This window comes from Dermochelys coriacea, chromosome 6 (genome assembly GCF_009764565.3).
Source record: "Dermochelys coriacea isolate rDerCor1 chromosome 6, rDerCor1.pri.v4, whole genome shotgun sequence".
Taxonomy (NCBI): domain Eukaryota; kingdom Metazoa; phylum Chordata; order Testudines; family Dermochelyidae; genus Dermochelys; species Dermochelys coriacea.
Window position 1 is genome coordinate 60,846,875 of NC_050073.1, and position 10,665 is coordinate 60,857,539.

General features: G+C 45.2%; 1 protein-coding gene across 4 annotated transcripts in view; it reads right to left on the minus strand.

The window, feature by feature from the left end:
- SLC8A3 (solute carrier family 8 member A3) overlaps positions 1 to 2,027 on the minus strand; it is a 185,984-nt gene extending 183,957 nt beyond the window's left edge. For 2 of the 4 annotated variants that reach the window (XM_038407582.2, XM_038407581.2), the window contains exon 1: positions 1,312 to 2,024. The gene's annotated coding sequence lies outside the window, so the exon portion shown is untranslated. Of the gene's footprint in view, positions 1 to 1,311 lie in introns of all 4 variants that reach the window. The other 2 variants (XM_043517480.1, XM_038407583.2) reach the window with 2 other exon arrangements.
- Between the last annotated feature and the right edge of the window lie 8,638 nt (positions 2,028 to 10,665).

Genomic DNA, 10,665 nt, shown 5'->3' on the forward strand with positions numbered 1-10,665 from the left:
GGGGGGGGAGTATACAATTATTCAACATTTAGGTCAAAGTGTGTGTGTGTGTGTGTGTGTGTGGGCGCTCAGAGGATTGTGGGGGTTGGAAGAAACCATTGTTAAAAAGGGTCCAGAAGAAAAGTACTATGTCTTCCTATGCTTGGCAGTATTTGGCTGGCCGCCGCTCCCTCTGGGGAAAGGAAGGCCAAGGCATAAGCAGCCCCTGAGGGGCAGCCAGGTAACCCCCTTCCGAAGGGCAGAAATCCGGGTCTCCTACTATAAAGTAAACTGCCCTTGCCCTATTTAGGGAAGAGCCTGGCGCAGCAGCTATATTTGAAACCCGAGGTAAACAAGATCTCGGCACAAGCGGATGGAGCACAACAGCTGGGCGAGATTAATCGCGCACGCTGAGAGGCAGACACGCCGGGGGCTTCCTTGCCTTTGGAGGAGACCATAACAACCCTGCTCCCAATTCTTGTGGGGGGCTTTTCGAGTGCCGCCGCCCCGGAATAAATAAAAACAAGACGCTCTCGCCTGCAGCCCGAGAGATTCACCGCCGCTGCGGCGAGCTTTCTTCTGTCCGCGGGGGAATTGCACCTGGCCAATTTCAACCGCTTTGCAAATTGCGCGCTGCCCCTTCGGCTCGCTTCCCTAGCCCGAGTCAGGCGTTGAAAAGCAAGAAATTTATAGCACTGCATTAGAGGCATTTACTCCGGCTACCGTGCCCGCCCCCTCCCCCCACCAGCCCGGGGAGGGGGGGCCTCGGAAACTGCCTCCTCTGCCCTGCAGCCCCCGCCGCTTGCTTTTGCACAGGAGCCGCCGGGCTCTCGGCACGTTCGCCGCGACTCCCGGGCTCGGGCCACCGGGCTGAGCGTTTCCCCTCCCGGCGGCCGCCGGCTTGTTGTTCCTTTAGCCTGGACCCAGCCCCCTGCCCCGGAAAGCTCCTGGTCCCCGAGACACGGCATCGCCGAGGGGAGGGAACCGGAGCCACGTTGCCCGAGCGCCCCGAGCTCGGCAACAGCAGCTCCCCGCCTCGCAAAGCCGCCGGCTTCTTCGCCTGGCCCGAGCGCAGAGGCTGCTCGCGCCGGGCTGGGAAGCTGCAGCCGCCGCTTCCCCCCCCCCGAGACTGTGGCTCGGGGAGGGGTCGGGAAAACGGCACGACTGTGACAAAGCTGCCCGGGTCTGCAACGTTCAAACCCCTTCTCTGCTTGCCGGGCGCTCCTACAGCGAGACCCCCCAGGGGAATTCGCAGGCAACACAGCAGGAGCCGCTTCATCGCAGGAGACTTAACCCTTCGCCCTGCATTTCCGCCAGAGCCCTCTTACTTACCCCTCCCGGGGGCCTTGCTGGCTTGCTCCCCAATACAGCTCCTGCCGGTTCTTAAACAGAGCTCATTGCAGCTGGCGGTTAATCACTGCCTGGCGAGGGGTCCTCCTTTGCATGTCAGTCCAACTTGCCCCGCTTGCTAAGAAACCTCGGCTCTCTTTTGCAGCTGTCAGGGTGAGTGGGGAAGTGCATCGGGAAATCGGGGGCGGGGGGCAGGGAGGGGTGGTTGAATGTTGGTAAATCCCCCAGCCTTGATCTTCAGGGGTGTGCAGTATAGTTTGGGGAGGGAGGGGGAGATGTGGGAAGGGGAAGAATGAGGAGGAGGAGGAGGAGGAATGGGCACTGAAGAGGAAAAATTGGATTGTGCCCCAATTGCAATCGAATGTGCCGGGCTTCCCCCTTTTCTCTCACACCATCGGGGCTCAGCTGAGACTTTCCAGCATCACAGCGCCAGGCAAGCCGCTGAGCCCGGCTTCTGAGAGACAACGAGGTTTGCACAACTGCAGCAAGAAGCCAAATCAAAAAGCCAATCTCTAAGCCTCCAAACTGCACGTCACCGTATCAGCTGGGCGCAAGAACTGCAACAGAATTACCAGCCATGCATATTTATTCTTCTGAATTGGGGCGGGGGAGGTTTCCAGATTGTTGAAAGCAAAAAAAAAAAAAAAAAAAAATCACAATAAACCCACAGACAAACCCTGTCCAAAATAAATACAGACAGACCTGCTTTATTACATTTCACACACGCTGATTGAACAGAGATCACCACTGGAACCTCTGAGTTTATTGACTTGACTTGGTACTTTGTATATTTCAGTCAGAAGAGGGAGGGATACCAGGAGCTCACCTTCAGATCAAAAGAAATTGATTATAAATCAAATTTAAAGTATCTGCCAAACACATCTGAGAGATTAAATATAGCCAAGAAAATTATATAGGCAGAGTCAGTCCTAGCTTTGTGTCCTGGGTATTCATTTCAAACCGCATGCTCTGTTTTGTAGTTGCGGAATCCACCCAGTCATCTTTTTAACCAAAAAGTCAAACAACAACTTGTGAAGGGTGGCAAATAATTTTTAGGCTAAAAATATGTGCTGCCTCACACGTTGGTATTTGACTTTGGCCAAAGCAGACTGGGCAAGGCATGTTCCACAGCCACAGAACAGAATGATGGCTTTGCATTTTGTGTAAAACACAAAATTATGTAGAGACACAATGTTTTTCACAGCCTAAAATTGCCTCTAGATTTGTCAGGCACAACCGCAGCAGGGAAGGGTGAATGTATCTCCCATAAGATTTACCTGTTGGCATAGGCTACCTCTGAAAGAATTATGAAGTATTGTAGAGCAATGACCTCAAACTCTACAGCATACAAAAGAGTAATAAGCATTACTGGAGAATGAGGTACTGTTTTATAAAGGGAAGCTGTCTTTACTCTGTTGTAAACTCATCACCCTGGTATATTCTTTCATCATTTGACTTGTTCTGTGTTTTGAAGCAGCAGCTTTTAGTTTGAAGACTTAAGCACTTACACAAGTGCAAATTGCCCATGTCAAAAGTGACTATGCAGACTGGCAACACAAAGTAGGACAGGGAGCATTCTGAATCTGTTCCAGAACCATGTAACTGCTCTGACCCCAGGCCCATCACAGCAGCAGACGTATACATGGAGAAAGTTAAGACAGGAGAGGAATGCCGAGAGGTGAGGAACTGGGCAAGGAAGGAGAGACAAGTCAGGAAAAAAGGTACCTACAGCAAGAATGAATGAATAGCAGAGGGCTGCCTAGCCAAACAAGGAGAATGCAAAGTATCACACATATACAGTACTTATGAACTCTAGCTGCTGCAAGCACACCCAACCCCCAAAGTCAGCCACCACTCTGTACGACTCCAACTCTCCACAAATAACCCAACCCATGCTGCAGAGTCAGCAGTACAGACATGGCCTGTAGCCTACATGGGGCAAAGAGAGGGGGTTGCTGGAGGCTATCACTAAAGCATGTAGAGAAAATATTGCCCTTAGGAAATCAGACAGGCACTGGGGGTCTTTGCAGAGGAGTTTATTCTGAGAAAGGAGGCCCACCACAAACTAGCCATCTGGTTCATCCCAGAACAAGCACCATCCACCTGTGCAACAGATAAGATGGGCTGTTCCCAACACAGGGAAGGCAGCTCGTCTGAATAACTGGAGCAGACCTGGCAATAAAAGGGAGAGAGGGATCTGGGAGCAGCTCTCGCTTACACAGCACCAGAGAAGCACACACACAACAGAAAAGATGCATAGGATTGTAGCCCACACACAAACATAGAGCCCCCAGTAATACCAAAGCCCCCAGCCCCAGCACTATTGGCTAACATCAGGCTTTCACCATTCCACTGTCCTTTATGCCTAACACACGGAAAACAATGATTAATAACATCTATGCATGAAACCAGCAGTGTGGCATTACTCCTTGATATCTGTGGATGTCAGGGGAAGGCTAGAATGCTTTGCCTAAGCCACAGGCAGCTGTGTGTATGGTCCTGTTTCATTCAGTTTCTTCTGATCCATGGTGCCTAGGCCATGGCCATTGTCAGTCATGTGACTGTCACTACACCTATACCTGCAATGTGTAAGAATAGAATTGGTACCAGTGTTGCTACTAATCCTGAGTCCTGACAGCGAGTAAGATATGATGTAGGAGAAGGATAGCTTTTGTGGTTAAGACACAGAACCAGGAGTCAACAAGTATTGATTTCTGATCCCAACTGTGCCAATGTGTTTGACCTTGGCCTAGTTACTCAATTTCTCATGTCTCAGTTCCCCATCTGTAATAAGAGGACAGTAATAGCTCCTATTTCCTACCCTGTGTCTGACTTGTCCATGAAGAGGGTAAGCTCAGTGGGACAGAGACTATGTGTTTGTACAATGCTTAGCAGAATGGAGCCCAGATCTTCTGGCACTACTCTCATACAAACAGTCTTCCACCTTTTATACTGAGTGGTGTGAGGCTTCATTAGTTATATTATACTCTACCTGTGAATTGTTGCTAGTTATTAGGGCTGTCGATTAATTGCAGTTAACTCATGAAATTAACTCAAAAAAAATTAACTGCAATTAAAAAAATTCATCGCAATTAATTGCACTGTTAATTATAGAATACCAATACAAATTGTACACTTTGGATTCTGTGTTGTGATTGAAATCAATATATTTGAAAAGGTAGAAAACATCCAAAAATATTAAATAAATGGTATTCTGTTAACAACAGTGTGATTAATCGCAATTAATTTTTTAATCGCTTCACAGCTCTACTTGTTATTAAATATTAACCCCTGTCAGATGCACTAAGACTATGACCACAGGTTTGTTTTGTCATACATTTTCTTTGATAAGCCACAATTACTATCACCTACCAACCCAGTTTCAGGCCTGTGATGTTCCTGGTCATACTTGCTTTGTGGTTTTCACTTACTACATTAAGCTATGGCATGGTCATACTTCCTTTGTCTTGTATGGTAGATTAGCTAGTACTACTTGTCAATATGATGTATTGAAACTAGAGCTGATTGAACTATTAGTTATTTACATTACAAAATTTATTACAAAAATTGATTTACATTACAAAATTTAGCCCCCTTTTTGTTAATGAATTCTTCACAAGCTGATCCTGATCTTTTGTCTTCCTAATGTGTTGGTTATTGCAGAAATGCACCATGTAATAATTTGGATGAATAATTTTTAGCTCCTGGGTTGTCTGTGAGCTGTTTACTCTTCACAGTGTGTGGCTCATCACCACATCACATGGTATTGTTTCAGCTCCCCTGATTGGATAACATATTTTAAACAAGAGACCAACCAATAATGAGCTTCAGGTATAAATCTTCTTCCAAATAACCATTCCTGCGCCAATCAATGAATATTTAGGATTCAAATATTTTTACAACGAAGCAGCAACTGTCTGAACAGTTGATCGCAAATCATCACACACCTCAAACTGCACTTTTATTTGTGGGAAAACGTTAATGGATCTTTGTTTTTACTATTCAGCCTGCTCTAGGGGTCTGGTTGGAGCAGTGGCTGGAGCCAGGAGATGTTGCTGGTATTCAGCACAACATTTTTCTTGAGGTGCCAATTTCTACTTCCTCTTGACTTGTGCCTGCCTGATGAGGTTGACTCTAGTGCCAGTCACTTCATCTTACCAGACCAAACCCTTGCCTCAAACACACCTTTCCTCAGATTGCCCTTAGTGCTGGCTCGAGGGCTGATGCTTGTACTTCCACTGGGGTTGAAGGAGTTACTCTCGAATTTCACCACACTAACTCAGGGCAGGATTTAGTCCAGTATCTTCAGTTCCTGGGGCCGAGAGGCTACATCCCTTACTGGCAGGTGCAGAAGCTCTTCCACAATTCATTATTTTTTTTTTTGGTGGTTTGAAACAATTATTTTTTGTTTAATTCTCAGTGAGAGCTGGTCTAGAGTTGAGGCATAATGCTACAAACTGCTTGGCAGTAGGAACAAGGCCTGGGGGCAACACACACATTTATGGTTGATAATAATTTAAAGACAGACAACTCTTTATTATACACAGATGTTTTGTTTCACCTCATCTCTACAACCCAGGACATAAAATTGTGCCTAATACATGTAAGAAATGCTCCCAGGCATTTCCCTCTTTTTTCCCATTCTATATGTGCATAAACCATGTCTCTCAGTCAGGAAGAAATAAATTAGTACAACACGGGTAGATTAAATATTTTATTTCTCAACAATCTTAAGATGTTTTTGGCAGGTACCAACCCAGGCTGGCAAGTATCCAAACCTGCCAATGAAAAATGTACCTTACTTTAGGTTAGTCTCATGTATATTAAAGATACTGGACTGCAGTTTACATTCCCACAGTACAGACCTGAATTTCACTTTTTAATACTGGACTCCAGCACAGGTGATTTTTCAAGTGTTACCAGACCTAGTAGAAGACGATTGAATACCAATACTTGACTATTTCTAACAACATACATTTATCTTCATTTTCATAGATGGATCACACACGTTAGATCATGACAACTGTAGCCGATAATTATTCGTTTTTATTATGTGTGTGCTAAAACAAAAGCCTTTGTAAAATGTTCCCTTTCAGCACCTCAATGTAGGGTAATAGTATTAACAGGACCTTGTGTGATCCCATCTTCAATTCTCTGTCATTGCTTCCAGATCAAGGACCCACCCACTCATCCATTCTTTGTGCACTCAAAAACTGAAGCCACCTCAAACTCCCATTGAGTTTACTGGCACTATATGGTGTGCAAGAGATGCAGGGTTGGTGCTCAGTTTTTCATATCAAGAGACTTTTTTTCTACCTGCCAATGCAACAAACAATCCATGATCTTAAAGTCCAACTGAGTTCTTCCTTCCTCAAACTTCATCACAAGTTAGAGATTCTGCAGCTAGGACTTAGCTGAAAAATCACACACACACACACACACACACACGCACGCTTTCCCAAAGCATTGCCAGGGCAATGTCACCTACTGACACACAAATCCGTTAGCGCATGGTTGTTTGGGAGAATCACTGGGAGCAGATAGGAAGGGGCCAGTTTCTATGCAGTCTCTCTCTATACCCATCCAAGACACTTCTACTGTAATTTTTTTTTTAAAAGAATTTCATGTGGTTTCCCCTCCCAAATCTCAAAATGACGCAAGTATTGTAGTGTATGTTGGCTGAGGTACCAAGCCGGCAGCAGGATTAAACTGGATTCTCTCATTAAGCACACTCACAGAAATGTAACAGCTCCCAGCACTTTGCTTTTCTCTTCTGGTGCCAGTTGCTCCCCTAGCTGCCTTAGAGCGGTTTCAAATATGCATTACTTTTACTCACATCTTTCCCATTCATTCAACACTCAATACAACACTGAAGACCTTATTGTCCCCATACAGGCCACAAATAACGGAAGTCAATGAAAGTTACTTGTGTCTGATGGGGTTAGAAGAGCGAGCCATTTTCATTCAAACCTGACCTTGGATCACCTGGATTTGGGTTTCATTAGCTATATGTTTCTTAAAGCTCTGCTTTTCTTCCTCATTCAGCTTTCATCAGGCAACTCTTCATTTCAACATCCGAAGGGATTGGATAATGTGGATTTACAGTATTAGTAGGATTTCAGCTGGAGAACCCTAAAAGTGCAGTTTTACTTTGAAAAGTGACTTTGCAAAAACAAAACAAAACAAAACTGGCATCATGGGTCAATAACTCCAGAGCAAATGAGCTCAGTTTACAAGGAAAATGCTGCTTTCTCTAACAGCCAGCTCTGCAAACACACCCAAGGCTCAGAGCATGACTGGGCTCTTCACACAGACCACCACTAGAAATAAAGGTGCTGCAAGGCAAATTGTATCCTTGCTGTCACCTGTGCAATCCCACTGGCATTCACTAATGATCCCAGTGATAGCTGTGCAGCCCCATTAGCCTCATTCACAGGTGTAACTGGTTGGCCCTGTAATTGGAATTCTGTGGATGATTCAGAAGGCAGAAGAGAATACAGTCCCCCCCACTCTTAGCTGGGCTGTCTCTGCAAGGCTGACAGGAGTAAAATCTTTTAACCACTAAAGCCAGCAAGTCTGGCTATGACACAGAGAAGGGCAGACCTGTTAAAGAAGAAAATGTCAGTCTCTATTCAGAGTGGAGCTACACTTTTAGCATTTAATTTAGGGGTCAACAGTTACATTGCTAAAGTTTAACATGGGGGGGGGTTTCATGTCACATGTATTTAATGATTTTTGAAGGCTCTACACACTGGCCCCTGAGAACATAACATAACATGTTAATTTAAACAATTGATGGCTCAAACATCGTCTTCTCTGCGCTACCCCAAGCTGCCACCGGAAAACTCTCCATACAAGTGATCTCCAGGAGAACAACTTCTGGACCAAAAGGATGGGCCTTGCACAATGTTCAGAAAGTCAAACTCAGGGTTTGGTAGGAAACCATATGGAGCATATTCCATAGCCAGGGACTCTCCCTTGAACATGTGTTTCATCCACCCTTCAAGACTGCATATCTAGGGACTAAAAACAAGACTGCCTCTGCTGATCTCAGCTGTTGCGTTGGTGCACAGTGGACAAGGTGGTCTTTAAGGTAGCTAGGTCCCATACTGTAGGAGGGGCTGTATGGATTATAGACACCTTACATTTCTCTTAGAAGCAAATAGGAACTCAGGCAGTTCACAAAGCACAGGAATAACATGCTCACATCAACTCACTCCACTAAGCAGACAGACCACCTTTTGTATTAGTTGTATGGTAGCTTCGGCGTAGTCGTCAAGTAACTTGGCAGCTCCAACTAGGGTGCATGACAGTAACCCAGCCTAGATGTGGCAAAGGCATGAATGTCTGTGGCTAGGTCTGGTGCACATACTTCTGAAAAAAGCTGCCACTTACACAGTACCCAATGTCAGAGTTTCTGATGCCAGCTTAAGTATTAAGGTTTATTAAAATGACAGAATAGAGGATCCACTTGTGAGCTGTTGAGAGCCCAAAACAGGCAGGGATGGGGACTGATTCCTTTTTTCCCCACTCACCCTGGAGACCCCACCCGTGGGGTTGCAGTGAACCCAAAGGACAGGCTGCTTTTGTCTACCATTCCCCCCTCTACACGTTTCTCTCTCTTCTGTCTGATCAGTTTCGTAACTCACTATGTTCCAAATACTCAGGATGTGGGGATATATGAAAGTGGTTGTAGCCATGGCAGTCCCAAGCTATTAGAGAGAAAAGGTGGGTGAGGGAATATCTTCTACTGTACAAACTTCAGCTGGTGAAAGGGAGTGGGGGTGTGACTCCAGCAAAAAGGACTGCTCTTTAATGGAACTCCACTGTACTTTACACATGCCATTTTAAAAACAAGAGACCCTAAAACATATGCCTGTGAAGAGGGCCTCTCTCTCTGAACAGCCTTTGTGTACAAATCACCAAGGAGGCCCAACGTGCCACTCATAAATGAAGTGCAACTGGGGAAGACAAGGAGCGTGGTGCCACAAAGGCAGACAGAGAATTAATGTCTGACTCAAGATCAATGGGATCTGAAATGCAAACCTGCTCAGGGGAATTCATGAGAAATACAGAAGAACTTGTGATCAAGTGACTGAAGTCGAGGCAGGCAGAAACAAAATATCCAGATGTACTAACTGATATACATAAGAGACTTGAAAGGCAACAAGCTTGATTTGGAGCTAAAAAAAAAAAAAAGGATCATGTTGAGAATAAGGAAAGAAAAAATAATAGAAGGTTGAAGGCACTCACAGAGGAATATAAAAGGGAACCCTACAAATGTAAGGAAACCCTGCTAAGAGAACCCTTGGTGAAGGAGAAAGGAGCTCCTGTGTATATAGCCAGAGCACTAAACAACATTTTCACAGGCAGCTGCCAGGTTCTGCCCTAGGTAGAAGACTGTCAGCTGCACTACCATGAGGGCAAGAATCACTTACCTCTCTGCAGGATTGAGACCTAAGTCTGTATGAGATCAGGTCCTTAAGAAGAATCATTGGAGCACCAAGTTCCCCACTGGAGGCACACGGACAAAGTGTGGTTATGTTTCCAAGATGCCTTCACTTACATTAAGAATGAGAAGGGAGCTCAGCAGGATCCCTGAAATGCTGTTCCAGGCCAATACAAATCCCGTTTGGGTATCCAATTGACATTGTTGTACTACAGAACTGTAGCAGAGCATGAACAGTTCCTAGAGGAGCTGGAATTGTGCTTCAAGAAGGAAAGAAACAGGACTAGCAGAAGATCTCTGTTGAAGTAGCAGCAAGTCATAGCCAAGAGGACCAGTAAATGGAACAGATGTCTTCCAAAGAGTACATATGGTGACAGACAGAAGTGAGGGTAGAGACAGGAAGGATAGATAAGAAAGAAAGAGAAGATGCTGGCTGTTGGGGAGAAAGTTTCTAGGACACCAACGTTTTATTTGTTCCAAGCTTTCCATTTTAGCTTTGATTATTAGGAGCTGTATTGGCACACACACATTGTTCGCTATAGCAAACAAAGGGCAGAAAGAGCTCTAGGAATGGGATGACAGGAATGAGTTGGAGTATACTGCCTGTCAGCTGGTCTGGGATAGGACAGATGAGGCAACACACTGGAATGGGATGGAATAGGATTTTATTTTTAATTGATTTCATTTTAAAAGGATTTTCCCCAGCATATTGGTTGCCAACTAGGGAGGGTAGCAAGAGAAACCTTTCTGGGGGAAGGGAAGACTCCTATAACTAATCCTCTGCTACAACCCAAAATGTGCAAGTTGTGAGTTTTTATACCTCCAGTGAAATTGAGATAAATTAAGAACAGATTATTAAAGTATATTGCAACTACTCATTTACCTAT